Raw genomic sequence first — 25,944 nt, 5'->3', positions numbered from 1 at the left:
AGAAGCACCGCTGCTGTGACTGCAGATCCTGAATACTCCTGGGTTGGCATTCTGTGGCTCTACCATGTTCATCTCGGTCTTATTCTAGGACTGAGTGACATTTTAAAAACTTGATTTTTTTAAAGTTGCACTTGGAATCTAAAATCAGAATCTATGCTTCTTCAATCCACAGGGAAACTAGATTTATAGCATCCACCACATGAACTTAACCAAATGTAAAATTGTATGACTATGTACTTTTTCTGTGCAGGTATTTCTTTGACAATAGTAATATATTGTAATAGACAAAAGCACAAATGTAGGGTCTACTTTTGCCACTATTAACTGTAAGACCTTGAACAAGTTAACCTCATGGGCCTCAAATTTCTTATTTCTAAAATACGGGTAATAATGATACCTGAAATCAAAGAATGCTGTTAAGAATATATAAACTAATATGCACGAAGTATTTAGAATAATTAAAGTAATAAGTACCACAGAAATATTAGCTCTCATTAACAATTTATGATTCTAGAACAAAATTTTAAAATACATTATAGAATTTCAGGAACAAAGTTTTAAATTACAATTTGCCGTGCTAAAATTGCACATAAATCTATATATCCTAGGTAGACATGATTGACAGTAGCCAAGAGTGAACCACAACTACTGCCAATGTTTATTAAGACTACGGAGTTAGGAGGCTGAGTGTGATGGTTCATGCCTGTAATCCTAACATTCTGGGAGACCGAGATGAGTGGATCACTTGACGCCAGGAATTCGAGACCACTCTGGGTAACATGGCAAAACCCCATCTCTACTAAAATGCAAAAATTAGCCCAGCATGGTGGCACATGCCTGTAATCCCAGCTACTTGGGATGCTGAGGCACAAGAATCACTTGAACCTGGGAAGTGGAGGAAAGTTGCAGTGAGCTGAGATTGCATCACTGCACTCCAGCCTTGGTGACAGGGCAAAACAGTCTTTTTTCAAAAGGAATAAGTAGTTAGAACTCTAAGTAAGTTGGATAAACTGGATCAGAGAGTCTCACAACCTTATTGTTTATTTCAGTTTTCATAATGGGGCTATGGTGAATAGTTGCACATAATTCTAAAATTAGAAACAAGTTTGATGAAACTGTAAATATATACTACTATATCTAGGTATCTACTTGAAGTCTCGTTCGGTTAAAAGCAGAACATCAGATAATTTTTGCCTCACTGAAAGCTCTGCTTTTCTGAAAGTTGAGTAAGGGTTTCTTTTTTAGATCTTATTTTGTCAGGGAAGCGTCAGTTGGTAAAACGGAAGTGACAAGAATCTTGGGAGATGTTCATATCACCTAAGGTGCCATGAAGCCAAGGAAATGATACTTTGTAGAGTCTAATCTTTTCCCCAGGCTTTAAGAAAATCTACTAAACAAAGTGAGTTCATGACAAAGATAGGTGTGCTCAAATGCTGAAATATTTAAAAAATGAAATTTTTATTATAGCCTCACAGATTTCCTAATGAGAAAGATAGCGAACATACATCTAATAAACTAATGCAGTTATACAGAGATAAAGCTTTCTGTTGGGCTTAGCTTTTATAGCAGAACATATAAAAAGTGGAAGTAAGCACAAAATGAAGAATAAATTGTAAGAAAACCGAGAGAAACTTTAAAACATGGAAAAAGGGGTAGGTGAAGATATTGAGTACAACATAAATTGTGTTTTATATTATACATGTTCCAGAAAAACAATGCAAAGTTAAGTTTATTGCTTGAATCACTGATGAGAGAGAAAAGAAATCACAACTTGTATTTTACTTTGATTCTGCCTGTTCACCAAGAGCTAATAAATGGAATAAATAGGGTTAGAGTTGAAATTATAATTTAAGATAGAAGGGGGACAAATGGGATGTAAATTAAACAAGCTTTAGTTTCCTCTTTCAAATTATTTTCTTCCACAGAATATAAAAACCTATGTGCAGGCATTACATTTGATTACACCAGCCTCACCACAGACACATAAGTAATGCATGTTACTATAGTGTCCCAGCAGCTGCTGTGTCACTCAGACTACAGGAATTTTTCATTATAATCTTATGGAACTTCTGTCATACATGTAGTCTTTTGTCAACTGCAACTGTTATGTTGTGTACCACTATACATGAAAATAGCTGTTTTGTAATTGGTATAATAGAAACGCAATATTTTAAAATTCTTTTGTGTGCTGATTTTTTGCATCAATATAGAGAATGTAGTGATAAAATATTTGAAACTTATCATAAAATATTTATTATTTTGAAGCTGTGGTGGAAAAATATGTAGGCTGGATGCAGGTAAACAAAATTAATTTATGTAATCACAAAACAGTTTGTGAAAACAAGCAGATTGAGTCAGATAGCCCATCTTTGATAAAGTTAATAAAGCAGTTAATCCACATTGATTAAGCTAAAAAGGACTCAGGTTAAAAATCAATTCTATCTACCAGAAAACTGGTTCGGCTCCAGCAAAATAATTTGGTGCTCCTTTCTAGAATCACTGAGTACTGATTCTTCAGAATCAGACTATGAAGTCGCAACTTTGATTCCCCAGAGACTTTTCGGAAAAAAAAAAAAGTGATCGTAACTTATACTTGAGAGTTGTTTTGACACATCGAGGGGAAAAGTAAAAGAAATTAGTTGCCTTTGGTAACTAAGGATTTCTTTCCTTTATGTAGGAAAATATAGGCTCCAAGTCTTAAATAATATTCTCAGTTATCATGTTATCTAATAAAATAGTTATCAAATATTTATCTTAATTTCTAAGTAAAGCTTACTCCCTATATATTTGTATATGCAGACATTCAGTCAACTAATATTTATCATACATTTACTTAATCTGGTGTCATAGATAGCCCTTTTAAACAGAAGTAAAAAACGTTTGTAAAGAAATAAAAAGAGTTAATTTACAAAATGGTGGTGTAAAGTGTTTCTGGATTTCTTTGCTAACAAAATAAATCTCAATATAAATTTATGCAAAAACATTTTCCATTAAGAAAACAAAACCAATCCAAAGGAAATTTTCTTAAAAAGTTTCTTAAAAACTTTATGCAAGTTGTAACACTCCCTTTAAGTCAACCAAATTTTGACCCTCAAATCATAAATATATTGCTGCTTTGGTGAAGTGCCTGCCAGAATTTTCTCCATTCCAGTTGGCTGATTTTGTTTGGCTTGGTTATCCTCTAGAAGTTCCCCTTCCAGTGCCTTTGCATTGTTGGCCAGGTTAATCTGTATAAAATAGTATTTATCCAACCTACTCCCTGCATAACAACTAAAAATGAGTTCCTGTCATCTATTGCCTTAGATCCAAATTACTTCATTAAAAGTGCTTTTACTTAAAACTCTCCAAATTCTAGTCTCATATTATTCCTGTAATCAGTATCTCCTATGATTTGATGTGATTTAGTAAATGATCTTAACAATTTTATTACTGCTACGTGTGGGGAATCACAATAGCAAAAAGGGTGTAAAATGTGTAACAAGATTCTGTCTGTTACTCAAGAACCTCAATACCTAGTAAGTATATATGTTATATACATATATGGTACATATGTTATAGATGTGCATATATTTATGTTGTATATGTTAAAGTAGTGACATTAGTGACACTGTGATATGTGTACTTGGCAATTATAACAATGTTTTACAAATGGCTATGTGAACATAGATGAAAACACAATGTGGATTACAACTTGGACTGGAGCAGGTAATTGATGGAGGACAGAAGAGAAACTATCATTTATAAGATATACCAAGCACAGTTTAGATTTTTGCATTCATTCTCCTATTGATTTTACAAAGCAATTAATGATAATTAGTATCTCCATTTTACAGATGAAGAAAACTGAGACTCACTAATCCGTATGGACCCGAGCTGTATGATTCTAAGACCCCTTTTTCAAATACAACTTTGCAAATTTGGGGTATAGAGATTAAATTTAATTAAGTGTATGAGCAAAGCACGCAGCATATGAAAAAAGATGTAGAAGTAGGAAGATGTAGAACATGTTCAAGGAAAAGAATTTTCTTGGTTTAATTATTGATTAAGAGACAGGTGGAGGGAATGGAGTGGTGAGACTAGGAAGAAAAGTTGGAACAGATCTGAGAAAGTACTGTATTTTATTGGTAGTGAGAGTCATTGAATATTTTGCTTGAGGATATGATGCGATTGAACCTCTTATGACTTCCTACTTCCCTATATCATTCTTTTGCCCGTCTATTGCTAGTAACAAATTACTCAAATGTCACAGCTGAAAACAACAAATATTTACTATATCACAATTTCTGTGGGTCAGAAACCCAGAAGCAACTTATCTGGGTAAGTCTGATTCAAAGTCTTTTAAGAAGTTGCAGTCAAGTGGTTTCATCTGAAGATTTCACAGGGAGTATGGGGAATTGAAGATCTACTTCGAAGCTTGCTCAAGTGATAGTTGACAAACCTAACTTCCTCACCATGTGGATTTTCCATTGTGCTGTCTCAGACCCAGGCAGCTTATCTCAAGATAAGGAATATAAAAGAAAATGAGACCAAGTAAGAGAGCATGTGAAGACAAAAGCCATAGTCTTTCAGTAAACTAATCTTGGAAGTGATACTCCATCTCTTCGTTGTATCCTATTTATAAGAAGTGAATCAATAAGCCCAGCCCAAACTCAAGTGGAAGGCATTGCCCAGGCTTGTGAACACCCATAGCTATGTGATTCCAAGTCCTAAAAATAAAGCAAGCAGAGAGATAGCCTCTTACTCTTTGGAGCTTATCATAATGTTGAAACATAGAAATATAATGAGGAACAATAATATGGGTTATTTATGCCACATGAAGATGAGCATAAAAATATATTTGTTAGCTCTACTATTAGTTGCTAAACTTTATGTCCTTTGAGACATAAAAGAATTATATCAAATAGAGCTCCAATTTATATTTCCTTTTAAACGTTTTTATTTTTCTTTTCATTCCAAAGCACTTGAGATAATATACTCCTCAACGTTTACATTCTACAATGCAACAGGCAGGGATCACTGGGAGCTTTCTTAGGGGCTGCCTACAATGCTACCTCTGGCCGTGCATGTATTATTCGCTTAGAGTTACACAGATTCAGTAAAAAATATTTCAATTACTACCTTTCTTAATATGTCAACTCTGACATATTAAACTATGTTTGACCCCCAGAAATAAAAGCAAAAGCAAAAACAATCCATTGCCTCCACCATTCACTTGGTCACATCATTTTGTTTCTTTGGTGAGATCTAAGCCATCTACTCTACTTGTGTTCTCAGAACACTTGGCACAGTGCTAAATATACATCCAATATAACTAAATTGACAATAGAAAATTAATTGAAATCATTTTTGGAGTGTTATCTGTGTATGTTCACCCTTTTAGTTTTGATTCTCTGATTTTGATAATTATTTTAAATACTAATTGAGTGGCTCAAATAGAATTTAAAAGTCACTTCTATGTGATAAGCATGTTTTGTTTTGGCATTTCCTGAAGTATTTCTTGGGCTGCTTAATGTGTTAAAGTGTATAGGATTTTAAAAGTTCAGAACTTTCAGAAAATTCTGTGGAATTTTAACATTTTTTGAACTCATTTGACCGGCAGACTCTTTGGGAAAATGTTAGCTGACTTCCTATATCATGTGGTGGGGGGGGTGGGAAGTAAGCTAGCTTACCTGCTAATCAGTATGAGACCGAAACAATGATTTACCATCAAATGTGATCTGAGTATTTTTGTAGGCAGAGAGTCCTTGGAGTATTGCAAAAAAATTAACAAAACAGTGAAAAAATCCTCTTCATAATGCAAGTTCATGCCATTAAATTACTCAGTTATTTTGGGTTTCCCATGTGCTAAAACCTAAAAACAGTAACAACAAGAAAACAAAGCAGGCAGAGAAAATTCCTCTTACTCTTTCGAGCTTATCATAGTGTTGAAACATAGAAATATAATGAAGATCACTCATCTTCTGGCACGGTCTTGCTGGGAACTGCAGACTGGAGCTGTTCTGTTATATCCAAGCTAGTTGTTAGGAAATTGCCACACTCTGAAATCTGATTGTGAGTCCTTTATTGCTGGTGACCAAGAGTCAGTTCATACTCAAAATCTCTTGGCCCGAGGAAGGGGTTTGATATCTTTTTATATGTTGCTCAGCATAAGGGGGCAAAGTGGAATTTTACAGAAGCAGAATAAGCAAGTTAGGGGAGGAGGCTGGTAACTATGAGGCAGAGGGCTCCCATGATTGTTGATTAACTAAGCGGGGTATACAGAAGCGGTTCCCATAATTGCTGGTTACCAAGGTGGGTATCTGGTACTTGCCATACAATCAATAAAGGGGATAGTCACAATAGCAAGTGGGCTTGCCAATCAGGATATGGTTACAATGGTTATATGCCTCTATAATTCTAAGCACAGCATGACCCAGCACAGTAGCATGACCCAGGTATGCACTCAAGGGAGAAATGGCAGGAGGGGTGAGGCGGAGATTAAGACAGTCTGTCTGGCTCTCAGCAAGATGGAGTCTGTCAGGCTAGCACAGGGTAGGTTAGCACAGTTCCCATTTGGCCATAATGAAGAATGATAATATGGGTTATTATTTATGTCACATGAAGATGAGTATAAAAAGATGTTTCTTAGCTCTTCTATTAGTTGCTAAACACTCTGAGTTTTTTAAGGCAAAAATAATTATATCACATAGAACTCAAGTTTATATTTCCTATTAAAGATTTTTCTTATTTATTTTTCCTTTCTTTCCATAGCACTTAGCATGATATACTCTTCAACAATGTGTGCATTCTATAATAACCCATATTGTCTGTTGATTGTAAGCATAAACCACTACATAGAAAAGGTAGAAACAAAACTGTCACGGCAATTGTGATCTCAGCTATTTTTAAGGGAAGCTTAAGGGTAGCTTAATTTTTTTTTCTCTCAACAGGAAAAGTTTTGACACCCACCCACGGAACAGTAAAATAAAGTTGCATTGATTTCTTCCTCTATGAGGAATGGCACTTTATTGGATTCATCTTCAACTTAGATGAGCTACACAAAAGTTAATGGATTTTAACAGAGCTAAATTCAGCTTCATTTATTGCCATTTTCTTTATGTATTTACAGTATACTCTCAAACTTTTATAAATCATTTGCTTTGAAATATATTTAAAGCTATTTTACTTAGTCCATGCTAAGTGAGTAAATGTGTTTATCTAAAAGAGATGTCGGGATATTTTAGTGATTAGAGTAAAACAAGCCCAAAGTAATAATAACATGGAGTCTTTCACCAGAACAGAACAAAATGTTCCCCTATTCATTGTTGATGTTTGTGTAATACTGGGGTGCCAATAGAGATGAGCCTTGGTTTTGGCTAGTACAAGCGAATAAACAATGAGTTAAATCAGAGCACAAAACTGTTAATTCAAATCCTTGCAGAGGATAGTAAATTATTCAGAAGCCTAACTCATTTATCTATCAAAAATTTCTCTGAATAAAAAGGTGGGTTTGAATACTAATGGATTATATAAAAATAGAATTATAGCATTTAAATAATTGAATGCAGTGAAAATTGGATGAGAAGTGGCATGCAAGTAAATAAAATACTAATGTCCAGCTTTAGGAATTATAATTTATGTGGTAGTTTAAGCTTTCAGATGATGTGCAATTGGATGTCCTAGTTTTACTCTGAGAATAAATTCCAATTAAAAGAAAAGCATCTTTCGTTTTGTTTACATTGAATAGGACTTTGAGGGTTTAAAAGCTCTTTATCATTATAGAATTTAGAGACTAAATAATGCACTTATACTCTAGCTAATTTTAAACAATAAATGCTTTTTTTTTTCTTAAAGCAAGACAAGCAACTTTGGGAAAACCTACTGTCGAGTAATTACCATATAGCAAAAACCAATATTACCTTTGTACCAATGCAACTTAATAGCAGTACCTAATACCAATTGCCAATTACTTTTGCACCAACCTAATAAATATTTATAAGTAGTAGGATTCTGACTACTCTGAACTATTGCAGTCTAAGAAAATTCTGAAATACAGTATATTCAAAAGCATATAAACTTGATAAAATGAACAATACCTTTATTTTAAAGTATATTCTCTAAACAGTATATACTTACACTTATCTTCAAACTGATTTTGTAATTTGTTATAGTATTGTTTCGTGTTAACCTAAGTAGTAATCTATGCTGTTTTCTCTGTTAAAAGTGACTAATTAGAGAGGGTAAATATGGGAAAATTGATTTATTAATATTTAATAATTAAATGGGATAACTTTAGGGAAACTACATTGTCTTATTCACATTTGTTCCCTTGAAAAATGCATGTCAATGCATAGGAGACTCTAGATGAATGCTTTTATTCCCAGTAAGGCAATCATTTTCAGAATGAGTTTTATAAAGAAACTAATAGTCCTATTTCAACTTGATCATTTGACCATCACAATTTTATAAGTTAAAGGAATTTTTGAAGTCATTGAGCATGGGTAGTAGTGGAATTACATTTTTTATTACCTATAACTTTTAAAAATAATATTGCCTTAGAAATTCTTAGGTTATGTAGTCTTATCCCCATTAGTAAGAAAATAAAAGTTATTTAAAGATAGGGAAGATAAAGGAAATTGAAATGCTTTTTTTGGAAGGATCCAGCAGAATCCATTCTACAGTGACATACATGAAATGAGCAATGTTTAGTATATTGCAGTCAATACCCCATTTCATTCATTTAAATTTTGCAAATAATTTCATCAATAATAAATGTGAAAATGTACCTAGAAAATTGTGAGTATAATTTTTAGTGTTTTCTCATTATGAGTATGTTTGTATATATTTAATTTTAAAGAATAAATTTAATTGCACATATGAACAGACTTTAAATTGTTTGGTTACTGATTCAGTATCATGTAAAATATATATATATTCACTAATTCCTCTACAAATTTTTATTGATTGTACTACATGTGGACATAGTATGTGCTAGAATACTAAGAAGTCTGTATATCAAATGAATATATATATATATATATATATATATATATGTATATATAGACATGAACCTCCATTCAAAGAACTCTCAAGTAAAGAAGTAATTGTCATGAAAACAAAGCTACATTACAGAGTGATAAATGTCAATAGAATAGGGCTCTATTGTCTTAGCTTGGACATGCTTAGGCTCCACTTATTGTTGTAAAGTGACTCTAGTTCTCTATGTGTTTATTCCAGCCGTTATTACAGAGTTACATATGACTGCTCAGTCTTCAGCATTTTAACCAGGATTTCAAATGGTTGTTATCATTTCTTCTTAAAATTAACAAAGACATAGTGATACTTCTTTCATACACACACACACACACACACACACACACACACACACGAAACAGGAGAACACACAGCTTTTTCATATATTTTTGCTTGTCTTTTCCCAAAATTGTAAGTGTGTAAATTAATCCTTTATTTTGGAGTTTACGTTGTTTTGTGTGCTTTTGCATATGTTGTTGTACCTTTTTCTCCCAATTTTGTGGCTGTAAGGCCTAGTACAGTGACTGCCATATATCAGGAGCTATTTTTTAATGTGAAACACTAAGAAAGTTTGTCATTAATTGTATGTATGAGATTGGTTTTTAAAACAGAAATAGATGCCCACAGAGACTTGAAATATTAGCTTTTTTTTTTTTTTTCTTCTTTTTTTTTTATTGCATTTTAGGTTTTGGGGTACATGTGCAGAGCATGCAATACAGTTGCATAGGTACACACAGGGCAGTGTGTTTTGTTTGCTTTCTCCCCTTCACCCACATTTGGTATTTCTCCCCTGGCAATCCCTCCCCACCTCCCCCTCCCACTGGCCCTCCCCTTTTCCCCCTATAGACCCCAGTGTTTAGTACTCCCCTCTCTGTGTCCATGTGTTCTCATTTTTCATCACCCGCCTATGAGTGAGAATATGCGGTGTTTCATTTTCTGTTCTTGTGTCAGTTTGCTGAGAATGATGTTCTCCAGATTCATCCATGTCCCTATAAACGACACGAACTCATCATTTCTGATTGCTGCATAATATTCCATGGTGCAATCCAGTCTTGGATTGTGCACGTGTCCTTGTAGTAGAACGATTTATAGTCCTTTGGATATATACCCAGTAATGGGATTGCTGGGTCAAATGGGATTTCTATTTCTAAGGCCTTGAGGAATCGCCACACTGTCTTCCACAATGGTTGGACTAATTTACACTCCCACCAACAGTGTAAAAGTGTTCCTTTTTCTCCACATCCTCTCCAGCATCTGTTGTCTCCAGAGCTTTTAAATCAGGAAACCCACTCTCTCCTCTTTCTTCATCTCTTCCTCTCTCCTCTCTCTCTCTCTTTCTCTGGTGTGTGTGTATTTTAGTAACATAAGTAAGATCCTTGATAAATGTGAGGAGACAAGACAGATTGCTACTGTATCATGGCACATTCATTTTAAGGTCAATTATGGTTTCTGATTTCTATCCAAATGGAAAACCCTGCAAACCTTCCCATTATCCTAATTTTTGTGCCATACTAACTCTCTAATTCTAACCTGTAACTGATTGGGTGGACGTTTAAAGCCTTTTCTGTTACCTTTATACTTGCCTTGGTCTATAAGAGTCTCACAAGACACGGTCACTGCCCAAGCTAATTCCAGGAAGAGCTCTCTATTGCTTTGTTTTTTCTTTTTGCTGTTTTGAAAGGAAAAGGGTTATTATTAATTTAAACTAATATTTAAATCCATAAGAAATAGAAAATCTCAATGAAGAAATATAAAAAGAACATAAATAGAAAAATAACATATAGAAACATGTAAAATTGTTCAACCTATTGAGGAAACAAAGACACAAAAATTAACAAAACACACAAGATTATTTTTCCTTATCAAGTGTATGAAGAAATAAAACATAGACAGTAGTATTGGGCAGTTTATGGTGAGGTTATAGTTCTCCAAACAGCTGATGATGATATAAATGGATATCAATTCTGAAAAGCTTTCTGGCAATATGTATGATGATCTTTTAAATTGTTTATGCCCTTGACACAGTGATTTAATGCTGAGGAATCTGTCTCAAGAAAATAATCAGAGAGGTGGACAAAGATGTGTGAACAAGACTATTCATATTTCTCCATTAGTGAGCTAGTAGAGAAAATTACAGGGAAACTAAATGTTCAACAGTAGAAGAAAGGTTGGCTAAATTGAGCATGTTCAAACAGCTGATTATCATCCAGCCCCTAAAAATCAGATTTTTTTTCCTTTTTAATTATCGTGCTTTAAGTTCTGGAATACATATGCAGAATGTGCAAGTTTGTTATATAAGTATCCACGTGCCATTGTGGTTTGCTGCACTCATCAACCAGTCATCTGCATTAGATATTTCTCTTAATGCTGTTCCTCCTCTAGCCCCACACCCTGCAACAGACTCCGGTATGTGATGTTCCCCTAACATATGAAGAGAAAACCAAACACTGAATGTTCTTACTTATAAGTGGGAGCTGAATAAAGCTATCTATTCTATTCAGTGACCTCTCCTGAGGAGTCAGAGCTAATTGATGTTGATGATGGGGTTGCAGAAGTAGTCAGGGGACAGGACTGAAAAGAATTGTGTTTTAGGAAACCTCTGGATGGCATGGGGAGGTATTCATGCGAATTAGTGTCAACTAGACATCTCACTGACAAAGCTGCAGGGACTCAGCCAGAATCTGTTTGGCATCTGCTCCCGTTGCTTCCTGAGCAATTTCTAAGAGACCAAGAAAAATTCAGAAACACTTATCCAATCAAGGTGCTGAAAATGACATTACTATCACTGAGTCAAATCCTGAGGTCTGTGATCCTGATTCCGTCCCTGAAAACTGATGTGATTACTGGTATAGCTACTACCAAGCCTGAGAATGCCAAATCTGGAAGTTGGATGGAGAAACAGCAATGATCCTCCAGGCAAACACATTGTTCTACTCCCTCAAAACTTCTTCAGAGGAGCAGAGAGCCAGAGGAGGAGCAAAATTTCTCCAACTCTTCCTCACTTCCAAAGATATGTGAGAGGAAACATCTATCAGCCACATCCCAAGGAGAAGCTCCATCCTAAACTTGCATCTCTTATTTCTGAGACAATCTTATTGCAGTGTTGTTTTTGGTTTTTTTCAAAGGAACATGGAATAAATTATTTCTTTGTAATTTATTCTTACATGTTTCTATCAGCCCTTAGAAATTCCTAGAAATTTTAAATTGTGTTAATTTTATACTTAAATAAAATGAATTTAAATTACTTAATATTTACAAATTTAAATGTATGTCACTTTGTTTTTTTCTTTTTATCTATTTTACTTTGTTTTTAAGACAGGGTCTTGCTCTGTCACCTAGGCTGGAGTGCAATGGCATGATCATTGCTCCCTGTGGCCTCAAACTCCTGGGTTCAAGTGATCCTCCCACCTCAGCCTCCTGAGAATCTGAGACTACAGGCACATGCCACCACACCTCACTATTTTATTTTCCTATTTTCAGAGATGAGTTCTTGCTATATTGACCAAGTTGGTCTTGAACTCTTGACCTGAAGTGATCCTCCAGCCACAGCCTCTCAAAATCCTGTGATTACCAGCATGAGCCACCTCATTCAGCCTTACTTTTCTTTACTTGGTGAAATTTCTGAAGAGGAAATTTGATATTCATGAATATTGGAATTAATATGAGTAATATATTTGTGATTAAATTTAGAATATTCTTTTTTTCTCTTCATCTTTCACAATATATTTTAACCATGAATTATTATACATTGATTTTTTTGTTTTTATTTTTTTGAGGCATGATCTTATTCTGTCACCCAGGCTGGAGTGCCATCGTGGTTCACTGCAGCCTTGACCTCGTGGGGCTCATGTGACCCTCTTACTAACCTCAGTCTCTAAGTAGCTGGGAGTACAGACATGTACCATCACACCCAATTAATTTTTGTATCTTTTTGTAGAAAAGGAGTTTTGCCATGTTGCCCAGTCTGGTCCTGGATTCTTGGGCTCAAGTTACCCACCTGTCTTGGCTTCCCAAAATGCTGGGATTGCAGGCAAGACCCATTGTAGCTGACCTGTTTGTTATATTTCATTTACCTATTTAAAATGTTAATGTTGAACATTTTAACATATGATTATCCAATTTAATATTAATCTATTTTAATATTAATCTGATATTCATGCTCTTTAGGATAATATAATAGTCCCTTCTTACATGCCAGGAATACGTTCTGAGACCTCTAGTGGATACCTGAGGCCAGGGATGCTACCAAATCCTACATACACTATATTTTTCTTATACATAAAAACCTAAGATAAAGTTTAATTTATAAACTTAGCATAGTAAAAAATAACCATATAACTAAGATAAAATAATTATAGCAGTGTACTGTAATAAAAGGTATGTGAGTGTGGTTTCTCAAAGTATCTTAGTGTACTGTACTCATCTATTATGGAACCCTGGTTGACAGCAGGTGACTAAAACTGTGGCAAACAAAACTGGAAATAAGGCGGGAACTACTGAATACATTGTTTTACAAAAGGAAATAAAACTATAATCTCTTATACCTAAAGATTTGAATTTTAGTTAGAAACTTTAATTAACTTTACACTCTCTGACCTTAAAATTGATATTGTTTCCAGCTAATGTGAGTGCTATTCAGACTCTCTTGAACTTCTTTTTCAGTTGTATGAATGTTTCCTAGAAAATATTATTTGCATGAAGCTCGTTAGTTTCTTTTTCTTATTTTATATCATAAGCACTCTTTCAGATGGATTGAATGTCTGTTCCTTAAGTCACTTGATAGTACTTGTTCTCAACCAATAATCAATGAAGCCATATAAGTTTGGATCTTGAGATCACATGAAAACATAACAGTATTTATAAATTTAAAACTTAGAAATATTTCTTAAATAAAATGTCCTAGTTTAAGACTAGTTACAAATGACTGAAGGAAGGTTCACATGGTAGACAGAAACACCCCCTCCCCAAGGATACCCTCTTTCTAATCTCTAGAACCTAAAAATATGTTAATTTACATGGCAAAAGGATTTAGCAAATATAATCAAATTAAGGATATCAAAATGGAGAGATTATCCCAGATTATCTGAGAGGGCTTATTGTAATCACAGGGATCTTTATAAGGAAAATAGAAAGGTGAGTGTGTCAGAATCATAGAAGGAAGTATAACAATGGAAGCAGATGCTGGAGTGGTTTGACTGTTGATATTGAAGGTGAAAGAGGCCTGTGGATGACAGAAGAAGCATTTAAAAGTTGGAAAAGGCAAGGAACAAATTTGATCGGAGAATCTCCAGAAGAAACGCAACCTTGAAGATGCCTTGATTTTAGCACCATAAAATGATTTTGCAATTCTGACCTGTGTTATAGCATAATAAATTTGTATTGTTTTAAGCTGCTAACTTTCTAAAATTTGTTATAGCATGGTATCAGTAGGAAAATTGTACAGTTCTAAAGATAAAGAACAGCAATTCTCGAAAAGATAGACTCGTGAATTCTCACCAATTTATTCTTTTAACCTGTTAAATGTCCTAAGCAAATACAAAAATATGCCATTACCAAATGTAACAACATGTCTCTCTAGCAACAAACGCGTAAGTAGGCTTTTATCCATTTAGGAGTACTAACTACTTACTCTGCTTTCCATCTTAGACAACAAATCCTGGAAATATAATTTGCTATTTACCTAAACATTGCCCTGGTGCATAGGCCCTAAACATTTCAATATTTTTCTCCTAACAGTCCAAAGTGGACCACCTCTTACAGAGAGAGTAAAATGACAAGTATTGAATTATGTATGGTAAAGTTTATAGAATAAAGAGACCACTGTAGACAGGAATGCTCAGAAGGAGTTCTAATATGCCTTAGCAAAACAAGGTGTGTGAGGAGAGATGGTTGCTTGGAGAGAGAAGGAAAGGATGTGTGGAGAGAACATTCCAGACAGACACAGCATATTATGTTTGGTTGAGATACTCATGTACTCATATGTTTAATTAAAAACATTTTTTGTACTAGACTAAGAATTATGCATTTTAGTTGGCTGAAAACAAATATTCAAGACCTCTAGCTCTTCCATAATGATAAATGCAGGTTCCTTGTGAGTATTGGCATGTACAGATTGTCCTATAGAATCATAAAGTGAAAAAAGTAAATTTTTTTTCTACAAATCCTCATTGTAAAAGGCCTCAAGACTAAAATAATTTAATGTCTTAGGTCAAAGCGACTAAGTATGATCAGGAATATTGAATTGAATAGTAACATTTTTAAAGTACACCTCAATAAAATAATAAAAGGAAGGAATCATGATTATGCGTGTGTGACTTTTTCAGCAACAGGGGTCTGCCCATTTCAATTTTTTTTAAGTGGTTCTTAGCCTTAGATCTTTATACCAAAATAAGCTGCTAAGAATACCTCATTTATAAAGTGAACAACTATTTAAATACAATTCTGTGCCTTTATATAGTTAAATATTGCCATTCAGTTCTCCTTCAAAAGTACTTATTCAGTGTTGGCTAAGTTACATCTAACAGAATACTATGTTTTATATCACCTTCTATTTACCAATCTTCCTCTGTTCCATATTAATGTGCAGTCATTGTAATAATAGAAATCTATTAGAGGAAAATGACAAATGTCAAATTATATGTGGTAAATTTTATAGAATAAACAGAGACCTCTTAAAGAACTATTAGATCTTTAACAGAATATTCTTAGTATTTTGTTTATGCAATATTCAGAGAATTGAATACCTATCTTCATTTAATGCATATCAAGATTTCTTGTGCTTTTGTTCCTAAACTAATACTATGGAAATTTACACAGTGCTGGAATGTAGCAAGTTCTTCTCTTTCAGTGTATTACCTCCAAAATATCAGCTACAACTGTCAATTTCCTGGTAATTTTTCCCTCTCTAATCTCTATAATATTTCTCTTATTGTTTCTGTTTTACTCTGATGACATAGTTTAAGGGAAGTTTTCTGGACATTTTTGGCCAAAAAAAATTAACTCTTCCCTTATTAGTCTCAGAAAAAGTCTCAGATATTCAGAAATCACAAGAATTTAGGCTATTTTCTTAATTGTTGCAGGTCTTCCATTTGTTTTAATATCTCATCTGTTATGTGTTGGCTAGGTAACAAATGTGTATTTCACCTAAAAATGGATGTAGTCTGAATATATTTTCTAAGTAATACTTTAATTTTGGAAAACAATAAAAAATTAATGTTTTAAAACTTTGATGTTTTAAAACTTTGAACAGAATTATTTTGCTTATAAAAAGTAGAGCTGGTTGACATACCCCACTGATTCTCTCTTTTTTTTTTTTTTTTTTTTAAGTTCTGGAGTACATGTGGAGATTGTGCAGGATTGTTACATAGGTATACACATGCAATGTTGGTTTGCTGCATCCAACCCCTGTCACCAATATTAGGTATTTCTTCTAATGTTATCCCTCCCCAGTCCCCCCACACCCTGCTATCCCTCCCCTAAACCCCCCACACCCCAATAGGCCACAGTGTCTGATGTTCCCCTCCCTGTGTCCATGAGTTCTCATTGTTCAATACCCACTTTGAGAACACACAGTGTTTGGTTTTCGGTTTTTGTGTCAGTTTGCTGAGAATAATGTTTTGAGTATCATCCATGTCCCTGAAAGGACATGAATTCATCCTGTTTTATGACTGCATAGTATTCCAGGGTGTATATGTGCCATATTTTCTTTATCCAGTCTAACACTGATGGGAATTTAGCTTGGTTCCAAGTATTTGCTATTGTCAACAGTACCACAGTGAACATATGTGTGCATGTGTCTTTATAATAGGATGATTTATAAACTTTGGGTATATACCCAATAATCAGATTGCTGGGTCAAATAGTACTTTTATCTCTGGATCCTAAAGGAATTACCACACTGTCTTCCACAATGGTTGAACTAATTTACACTCCTACCAGCAGTGTAAAATTGTTCCTATTTCTCAACATCATCTCCAGCATCTGTTGTCTCCAGATTTTTAATGGTCACCATTCTAACTGGTGTGAGATGGTATCTCAATGTGGTTTTGATTTGCATTTCTCTAATGACCAGTGATGATGGGCATTTTTTTATATGTTTGTTGTCCTCATAAATGTCTTTTTTTGAAAAGCATCTGTTCATATCCTTCACCCACTTTTTGATGGGGTTGTTTTCTCCTTGTAAATTTGTTTAAGTTCTTTGTGGATTCTGGATATTAGCTGTGTCAGATGGGCAGCTTGCAAAAATTTCTTCCCATTCTGTTGGGTTCTGGTTCACTATAATGATTGTTTCTTTTGGTGTGTAGAAGCTCTTAAGTTTAACTAGATCCCATTTGTCTATTTGGGCTTTTGTTGCCATTGCTTTTGGTGTTTTAATCATGAAGTCCTTGCCTATGCTTATGGCCTGAATGGTATTGCCTGGGTTTTCTTCTAAGGTTTTTATGGTTTTATGACTTATGTTTAAATCTTTAAACTATCTGGAATTAATTTTTGTATAAGGTGTAAAGAAGGGGTCCAGTTTCAGCTCTCTGCACATGATTAGCCACTTTTCCCAACATCATTTATTAAATAGGGAATTCTTTTCCCATTGCTTGTTTTTGTCAGGTTTGTTAAAGATCAGATGGTTTTAGATGTGTGGGATTACTTCTGAGGGCTCTGTTTTATTCCATTGGTTTATATCTCTGTTTTGATACCAGTACCATGCTGTTTTGATTACTGTAGCCTTGTAGTATATTTTGAAGTCAGGCAGCCTGATGCCTCCCACTTTGTTCTTTTTGCTTAGGCTTATCTTGGCTATGTGGGCTCATTTATGGTTCCATATGAAGCTTAAGGTATTTTTTCCAGTTCTGTGAAGAAGGTCAATGGTTGCTTGGTGGGGATAGCATTGAATCTATAAATTACTTTGGGCAATATGGCCATTTTCACAATATTGATTCTTCCTAATCATTAGCATGGAATGTTTTCCATCTGTTTGTGTGCTCTCTTATTTCCTTGAGCAGTGGTTTTTCAGTTCTCCTTGAAGAGGTCCTTTGCATCCTTTGTTAGTTATATTCCTAGGTATTTTATTCTCTTTGTAGCAATTGTGAATGGGAGTTTGCTCATGATTTGGCTCTCTGTCTGTTATTGGTGTAGAGGCATGCTTGTGATTTCTGTACATTGATTTTGTATCCAGAGATTTGCTGAAGTTTCTTATCAGCTAAGGAGTTTTGGGGCTGAGATGATGGGGTTTTCTAAATACTCCATTATGTCATCTGCAAATGGAGACAATTTGACTTCCTCTTTTCCTAATTATGTATCCTTTATTTCTATTTCTTGCCTGATTGCCCTGGCCAGAAACTCCAAATACTGTGTTGAATAGGAGTGGTGAGAGAGGGCACTCTTATCTAGTGCCAGTTTTCAAAGGGAATGTTTCCAGTTTTTGCCCACTCAGTGTGATGTTGGCTGTGGGTTTGCCATAAATAGCTTTCATTATTTTGAGATACATTCCATTGATACCTAGTTAATTGAGAATTTTTAGCATAAAGGGCTGTTGAATTTTGTTGAAGGCCTTCTCTGTATCTATTGAGATAATCATGTGATTTTTGTCATTGGATCTGTTTATGTGATGGATTACATTTATAGATTTGTGTATGTTGAACCAGCCTTGCATCCCAGGGATGAAGCCAACTTGATCATGATGGATAAGCTTTCTGATGTGCTGATAGATTCCCTTTGCCAGTATTTTATTTAAGATTTTCACATCAATGTTCATCATGTATATTGGCCTGAAATTTTCGTTTCTAGTTGTGTCTCTGTCAGGTTTTGGTGTCAGGATGATGTCGGTCTCAGAAAATGAGTTAGGGAGGAGTCCCTCTTTTTGTATTGTTTGGAATAGTTTCAGAAATAATGGTACCAGCTCCTTCTCTTTGTACATCTGGTAGAATTTGGCTGTGATCCTGTCTGGTCCTGGACTTCTTTTGGTTGATAGACTATTAATTGCTGCCTCAACTTCGGACTTTGTTATTGGTCTATTCAGGGATTCAACTTCTTTCTGGTTTAGTCTTGGGAGGGTATAAGTGTCCAGGAATTTATTCATTTCTTCTAGATTTACTGATTTATGTGCATAGAGGTGTTTGCAGTAATCTCTGATGGTAGTTTGTATTTTTGTGGAATCCGTGGTAATATCCCTTTTATCATTTTTATTGCATCTGTTCAATTCTTCTCTCTTGCCTTTTTTATTAGTCTGGCTAGCAGTCTATCTATTTTGTTGATCTTAAAAAAAAACAGCTCCTAGAATCACTGATTTTTTTGAGGGATATTTTATGTCTCTATCTCCTTCAGTTCTGCTCTGATCTTAGTTATTTACTGTCTTCTGCTAGCTCTTCAATTTGTTTGATCTTGTTCCTCTAGTTCTTTTAATTCTGACTTTAGGGTGTTAATTTTAGATCTTTTGCCACTTTTCGTGGGCATTTAGTGCTATAAATTTCCCTCTAGATACTGCTTTAAATGTTTCTCAAAGATTCTGGTACATTGTGTCTTCCTTCTCATTGGTTCTGAAAAATGTCTTTATTTCTGCCTTTATTTCGTTATTTATCCAGTAGTCATTAGGAGCAGGTTGTTCAGTTTCCATGAAGTTGTGTGGTTTTGAGTGAGTTTCTTAATCCTGACTTCTAATTTGATTGCATTGTGGTCTGAGATACTGGTTGCTATGAGTTTTTTTCTTTTGTTTTTTGCTGAGGAGTGATTTACTTCCAATTATGTGGTCGATTTTAGAGTAAGTATAATGTGATGCTGAGAAGAATGTGTATTCTGTGGATTTGGGGTAGAGTGTTCTGTAGATGTCTATTAGGTCTGCTTGGTCCAGATCTGAGTTCTAGTCATGGATATTCTTGTTAATTTTCTGTCTTGTTGATCTCTTTAATATTGACAGTGGAATGTCAAAGTCCTCCACCATTATTGTGTGAGAGTCTAAGTCTCTTTATAGGTCATTAAGAACTTGCTTTATGTATATGAGTACTCCTGTGTTGAGTGCATAGATATTTAGAATATTTAGCTCTTCTTGTTGCATTGATCCTTTTACCATTATGTAATGCCCTTCTTTGTCTCCTTTGATCTTTGTTGGTTTAAAGTCTGTTTTATCGGAGACTAAAATTGTAACCCTTTTTTTTTCTCTCCAATTGCTTGGTAAATCTTTCTCCATCCCTTTATTTTGAGTCTATGTGTGTGTCTTTTCACATGAGGTGGGTCTCCTGAATACAGAGACTGATGGGTCTTGACTCTTTATCCAAATTGCCAGTCAGTGTCTTTTGATTGGGGTATTTAGCCCATTTACATTTAAGGTTAATATTGTTATGTGTGAATTTGATCTTGCCATTTTGATACTAGATGGTTTTTTGCCTGTTAGTTGATACAGTTTCTTTATTGTATCAATGGTCTTTACCATTTTTGCAGTGGCAGGTACTGGTTTTTCCTTTCTGTGTTTAATGCTTCCTTCAGGAGCTCTTGTAAGACAGGCCTAGTGATGATGAAATCTCTTAGCAATAGCTTGTCTGTAAGGGATTTTATTTCTCCTTCACTTATGAAGCTTAATTTGGCTTGATATGAAATTCTGGGTTGAAAGTTATTTTCTGTAAGGATATTGAATATTGACCCCCACTCTCTTCTGACTTGTAGGGTTTCTGCTGAGAGATCTGCTGTGAGTCTGATGGGCTTCTCTTTGTGAGTAATCCAACCTTTCTCTCTGACTTCCCTTAGCATTTTTTTCTTCATTTCAACCCTGGTGGATCTGACAATTATGTGCCTTGGGGTTGCTCTTGAGGAATATCTTTGTGGTGGTCTCTGTATTTCCTGGATTTGAATGTTGGCCTGCCTTGGTAGATTGGGAAAGTTCTCCTATATAATATCTTGAGGAGTATTTTCCAACTTGGATTCATTCTCTCTGTCACATTCAGGTACACCAATCAAATGTAGATTAGGTCTTTTCACATAATCCCATATTTCTTGGAGATTTGTTCATTTGTTTTCACTCTCTTTAATCTTGCCTTCTTGTTTTATTTTATTGAGTTGATTGTTAATCTCTGAAATTCTTTCTTCTGTTTCATCAGTTCAGTTATTGAAACTTGTATATGCCTGGAAAAGTTCTTGTGCTGTGTTTTTCAGCTCCATCAAGTCGTTTCTGTTCTTCTCTAAGCTGATTATTCTAGTTAGCGTTTTGTTTAACCTTTTTTCAAGGTTCTTAGTTTCTTTGCATTGGGTTAGAATATGCTCCTTTAGCTCAGAGAAGTTTGTTATTATACAACTTCTGAAGCCTGCTTCCATCAGTTCATCAAACTCATTCTCTATCCAGTTTTATTTCCTTTCTGGTTAGTTGTGATCCCTTGGTGGAGGAAGAGGGGCATTCTGGATTTTTGTGATTGCAGTGTTTTTGCACTGGTTTCTTCCCATTTTCATAGATTTATCTACCTTTGGTCTTTGAAGATGGTAACTTACTGATGGGGTCTCTGAGTGGATGTCCTTTCTGTTGATGTTGAAGTTATTTCCTTCTGTTTCTTGGTTTTCGTTCTAACAGTCAGGCCCCTCTGCTGCAGTACTGCCGGAGGTCCACTCCAGACCCTGCTTGCCTGGGAATCACCTGCGGGGGCTGCAGAATAGCAAGGATTGCTGCCTGTTCCTTCCTCTGGTAGCTTTATCCTAGAAGAGTACCCACCAGGTGTCAGCCTGAGTTCTCCTTTATGAGGTGCCTCTTTGGATAAATGGGGGTCATGGGGCCACTTGATGAGGCAGTCTGTCCCTTATCAGGGCTCAAGTGCTGTGCTGGGGGCTCCATTTCTCCCTTTAGAGACAGTGGGCAGGGACATTTAAGTCTGCTGCAGTGGAACTCACAACAACCCCTTTTCTCAGGTGCTTTGTCCTGGAAAGGTGGGGCTTTATTTATAAGTCCCTGATGATCTGCTGTGTTTTTATCAGAGATGCCTTTCCCAGAAAGGAGGGAGTATAGTCACAGTCTGCCTGCAGAGGTTTTGCTGAGCTGCCGCGGGCTCTGCCCATCTGTTGTGTAAGCTTCCTTGCTATTTTGTTTACACAGGGAAGGTTAGCACTGCCTCGGTAATGGCAGATGCCCCTTCCCCACCAAGTTCGACTGCCCAGGTCCAGCTCAAACTGCTGTGCTGGCTGCACAAATCTCGTGCCAGTGGGTTTCAGTTTGCTGGTCTTTGTGGGGCTGGGACCTGCTGAGCCAGATTAATTGGCTCCCTGCCTTCAGCCCCCTTTTTGTCAGGGGAATGGGTGGTTCTGTCTGGCAGGCATTTGAGGCATCAGCTAAAAGGGCCACCCAGTTTTATGCTGGAAACCCACAGCACTGGAGTTGTTGGCATTGGTGGAAATCTCCCGGTCTGTGGGCTGTAAAGACCATGAGAAAAGCACAATATCTGAGCCAGAGTGTCGGAGTGTTTGGAAGAGTCCTCGATGGCCTCCCTTGTGTTAGGGGGAGGTCCTCCAGCCCCTTGCCCTTTTCAGGTGAGGCAGCGCCCCACCCTGTCTCAGTTTGCCCTCCTGAGGCTGTACCAACTCTCCAACCAGTCCCACTGAGATGAACCTGGTACTTGGGTTGGAAATGTGACTCACTTTCTGAGTCACTCTCACTGGGAACTGTGCTCCAGAGCTGTTCCTATTGGCCATCTTGGCTGAGATTCTCCCTTTTTATTTTTCATTTTTGAGACAGGATCTCACCCTGTTGCCCATGCTGGAGTGCAGTAGCATAATCGTAGCTCACTGTAGCATTGAGCGCCTAGGCTTAAGTGATTCTTCTACCCCAGCCTCTCAGTAGCTAAGACTAAAGGCATGCATCACCAAGTCAGCTAATTTCTTAAAAATTAACTTTTAATGTCCCTATTTTAATATTTTAACATCTCTATGTTGCCTAGGTTGGTCTAGAACCCCCGGCTTTGAGCAGTTCTCTCACACTGGCCTCCCAAAGTACTGGGATTAAAGTCATGAGTCATAACACACAGCATAATTTTCTTTAATAATTCAAGATCACTTATTGCTAAACAGAAGATGATATTTTGAAGAAAAAAATGGAAAACATATCTGAAGAACAAAAGAGTAGCAAATACCCACTCCTGTCTAGTTATCTGTCTCTAGAATATTTATAGTCAGTATCATTTTATTATCTCTGTCATAGTACATTTCCAAATTTTTTATCTATTGGCCTTGAGAAATCAAGTTACCTTAGAATATGACTTTAGATCATCAGAGTGTAATGGAAATACTAGCGCACTACTTTTGTATCATTTAAATAATTTAACTTAATTAACAAACAAATTATTCTAAGGATTCTTCAAATTGCATCAGACTTTTAAAAAGTTTTTCATGTTTAGCCTTTTGACATAAAATTATACACAATTAATTTGAGTTGTACATCAACAACAGTGATGTCTTTAAACACATTTTAAACGTGGAAAATTTTTTTTCTAGTTTTGGCATTTTACAGATCCCTTGTTTAAATCATTTTTACTTGACTATCTTTGAAAACTTTTATGAATCATTAACACCTATAATATTTGAAAGTGGAAAAAATATATAAATGGATGTTTGTTTCTCAAACCAGTCCATTCTGTTATTTCAGCAAAGTGTTTTGGGGGAAGAGCAAATATATGAGATTCTTATAAAATCCTTGAATTTCAGTTACCATGATTTCCTTTTACCCTACTCTAGGTCAACAAAAAGAATAAATAGTTTAATAGTAGGCACAATAACATTAAAAATAAAATAATTACAAAAGAGAAAAAAAAGTTTCTGATTCTTTCGTGTAACATTGTGGCATCACTAAGTCTTCTTCACTGGTACTCTATTTATAAATATTTCGAAATTAATAAGTATGCTGAAACTGGTATTTCCAGTATAAGAATAATCGATCCAATTAAGCATAAAAATTACCTTCCATAATATGTTTTTTTCTGATCTTGAAAGGGAATCCATAATCTCATTACAGAAGGATATTACTATCCTAATATTCTTTTAAAAGTTGAAGGAAGTTTCAATATAGAACTATGTATCAAATCAATCTTCTTTGAACTCAGTTTCTATAGTATTTTAATAAAAGATCTTTCCTTCCTTTCAGATATTCTTTTCTCTGCTTTGGATTATGTTTTAGTCAATGCCCATTTAACTTACTAATAGATTGAACTAGTTGAACTAGTTCAACTAGTAAGTTCAACTCAAGTAAAAAGAGGTTTCTAGAAAAGACACTAGCCAATTGTGTGTAACTTAAAGAAAGGAAATTTTACTGTGTATAACAAGGACTGAAGATGAAAAAATAGAAATTTATGAATTACAAAGCCATGCCTTTCTGCATTCTTCTCTATGGGTCAACATGTGTGCTAATCTTTATTTCTTTATGCATGTCAATATTTATCTCTATATCTTCAAGCACATCCTACTTTTCAATTCCCAGCTGTCACATCACTGAAATATCTGAATCTCTAAATCAAAGCTTCAAAACAGAGAGGTATTATGCCACTTGTATAATTGAATACAACCCGATCCATATAAAAATGAAATTCCTTTTCCCTACATTCACTGTAAACTGGATTTTACTCTTGAGTTTCCAATTTCAAGGTGACAGTCTTATAATTAATCTCAGATATCTTTTTATTTTCTACTAAATTTTATTACTCATAATGGTACCATATCATGTTTATTCTGTGCACGCACACACACACACACACACACACACACACACACACACATAAATATATTTTTTTGAGACAGTGTCTTGCTCTGTCAGCCTGGCTAGAGTGCAGTGGGGTGATCCCAGCTCAGCTCACTGCAACCTCTGTCTCCTGGGTTCAAGTTATTCTCATGCCTCAGCCTCCTGAGTAGCTAGAATTAGAGGCCCCTGCCACCATGCCCAGCTTATTCTTGTAGTTTTTTTTAGTAGAGAAGGGATTTCACCATGTTGGCCAGGCTGATTTTGAACTCCCGACCTCAGGAGATTCACTCACCTCAGCCTCCCAAAATGCTGTGATTATAGGCATTAGTAACCTCATCTGTCCTGTAATTCTTTTATTTATTTATTTCTTTAAAAAAAAAAAAATTCATTTTTGCATATTGAACTTATACATGACAATCTTGCTAATTTATTTATTAATTTTTTTATTGTATTTTAGGTTTTGGGGTACATGTGCAGAAATGCAAGATAGTTGCATAGGCACACACGTGGCAGTGTGATTTGCTGCCTTCCTCCCCTTCACCCACATCTGGCATTTCTCCCCATGCTATCCCTCCCCAGCTACCCCCCACACTGTCCCTCCCCTATTCCCCCCATAGACCCCAGTGTGTAGTGCTCCCCTCCCTGTGTCCATGTGTTCTCATTGCTCATCACCCGCCTATGAGTGAGAACATGCGATATTTCATTTTCTGTTCTTGTGTCATATTGCTGTGAATGATGTTCTCCAGATTCATCCATGTCCCTACAAAGAACACAAACTCATCATTTTCGATTGCTGCATAATATTCCATGGTGTATATGTACCACATTTTCCCAGTCCAGTCTATCATCGAAGGGCATTTGGGTTGGTTCCAGGTCTTTGCTATTGTAAACAGTGCTGCAATGAACATTCGTGTGCATGTGTCCTTATAGTAGAATGAGTCCTTTGGATATATACCCAGTAATGGGATTGCTGGGTCAAATGGAATTTCTATTTCTAGGTCCTTGAGAACTCGCCACACTGTCTTCCACAATGGTTGAACTAATTTACACTCCCACCAGCAGTGTAAAGTGTTCCTATTTCTCTACATCCTCTCCAGCATCTGTTGTCTCCAGATGTTTTTAATGATCACCATTCTAACTGGCGTGAGATGGTATCTCAATGTAGTTTTGATTTGCATCTCTCTAATGACCAGTGATGATGAGCATTTTTTCATATGCTTGTTGGCCTCATGTCTGTCTTCTTT

General features: G+C 35.6%; 1 protein-coding gene across 5 annotated transcripts in view; it reads left to right on the top strand.

Moving 5' to 3' along the window:
* Positions 1-25,944, top strand: part of GRID2 (glutamate ionotropic receptor delta type subunit 2) — a 1,554,413-nt gene that overhangs the window by 436,167 nt on the left and 1,092,302 nt on the right. Inside the window, exon 2 of one of the 5 annotated variants that reach the window (XM_054253142.2) lies at positions 20,662-20,706. The exons of the other annotated variants lie outside the window; for them this stretch is intronic. The gene's annotated coding sequence lies outside the window, so the exon portion shown is untranslated. The remainder of the gene's footprint in view (positions 1-20,661; positions 20,707-25,944) is intronic. 5 annotated transcript variants of the gene reach the window in all.

This window comes from Callithrix jacchus, chromosome 3 (assembly GCF_049354715.1).
Source record: "Callithrix jacchus isolate 240 chromosome 3, calJac240_pri, whole genome shotgun sequence".
In the NCBI taxonomy this organism is placed as follows: Eukaryota; Metazoa; Chordata; class Mammalia; order Primates; family Cebidae; genus Callithrix; species Callithrix jacchus.
The sequence above is the reverse complement of the archived record's forward strand: the minus strand, read 5'-3'. Positions and strand labels throughout refer to the sequence as shown.